The following is a 1,483-nucleotide window of genomic DNA, read 5'->3' on the forward strand; positions in this document are numbered from 1 at the left end:
ATTGCTCCGGCTAACCTCCATTGTTAACACAAGTCCCAATGTGATAAGCACATCGAGATGCGATGGACTTTAATGGTGTTGAGGGGGGTGAAGTTTTCCTGACCTGCCACTGGAACTCCAGCAAGAGATTAGTAGCACCCACAGAGAAATGGCTGAAAGTGGCTATTTATACCATGCTGCTGAGTGGTTTACTGATATCTCACACAAGACTGGGAAAACCCCTGTAGGATTTCAGGATCATCGCTTCTCACCGTTAATTACAGATCATTGACAGTCTCTGCGGAAGGCCATTCATGTGTTTGTTTCTTCTTCCCTCTCTGAGGCCAGGCTGAGGCTTTGAGCCTTGCTCAGTTTTCATAGCAACCACCTTGAAGAGCTCGAGTAGTCGCCATGGCCTATTACAAGCTAATGATTGTGCGGCATGGAGAGAGTCCCTAGAACCAGGAGAACAGTCTGTGACTGTTTTGATGCTAAGTGAGAAGGGGGTGAAGGAGGCCTGGTGAGAGGTCCAGGCTCTCTGGGCGGGTGGTTACCAGTACAATGTGTGCTTCAACTCAGTGCTGAAGCAGGTCATCCACACCCCAATCATGGATGGCATCAACCAGATGTGGTTGCCTGCCATCCGCATGTGGAGCCTCAATGAGCAGAGCTGTGGTGGCCTGACCAGCCTTGAACAAGGCTGAGACTGCCACTTAGCATGGCAAGGGGCAGGTCAAAAATAACACTGCTCCTTTGACACCCCACAGCTCCCCCATGGACCAATACCACCCCTGTTACTGCACCATCAGCAAGGAAAGACACTTTTGAGGGACTAAAATCTTCTGAGCTGCCAACAGATGAGAACCTGAAGGATAACATACCAGCAGATTTGCCTTCCTGGAATGGTGTGCTCGTGCCACAGATAGAGGTTGGGAAACACGTCCTGATTGCCACCCATGGCAACAATTTGTGCAGCATTGTCAAGCACCTCGAGGGTGTGTCAGATGCTGCAATCATGGAACTTAACTTGTCAACCGGTATTCCAGTCATTTATGATCTGGATGCAAACCTGAAGCCCATAAAGTTCCTGGGAGATGTGGTAACTGTAAAGACAGCCAAGGAGGCCATAGCTTCAGAAAGGAAAGTCAGGAAGTGAAGCAGATTGAAAATGTCCTGCAAGCCTTTGGATGATGAAAGTGCCTAAAAACACTGTACATTGTTGTACTCACTGTTAAACCGTGTTTTCTTTTAATGTGACTGTACGCAGTTATTTATCAAGAAGACATGTTAAACATGCCATGAAAAATAAAGTTTCTTCTTCTCTCTCCTCCTCAAGTTGTCTTGTCATCAACTGGAGGCAGTGACTAACATGAGACACAGCAGTCAAGTGAAGAAAGTTCCTATCATGAAGGAGTGCATTGGCATTTGTGCAGAAGGTGCTCATTTTGTCAGGGGCTATGCAAGAAATCAAAGTAAGATTTCACTTTCAAATGGACAAAAGTTA

General features: G+C 46.8%; 1 pseudogene; it reads left to right on the forward strand.

The window, feature by feature from the left end:
- Window positions 1-390: 390 nt before the first annotated feature.
- Window positions 391-1,135, forward strand: LOC144683319 (phosphoglycerate mutase 2-like; annotated as a pseudogene).
- Window positions 1,136-1,483: the final 348 nt, after the last annotated feature.

This window comes from Cetorhinus maximus, chromosome 8 (assembly GCF_964194155.1).
Source record: "Cetorhinus maximus chromosome 8, sCetMax3.hap1.1, whole genome shotgun sequence".
Lineage (NCBI taxonomy): Eukaryota > Metazoa > Chordata > Chondrichthyes > Lamniformes > Cetorhinidae > Cetorhinus > Cetorhinus maximus.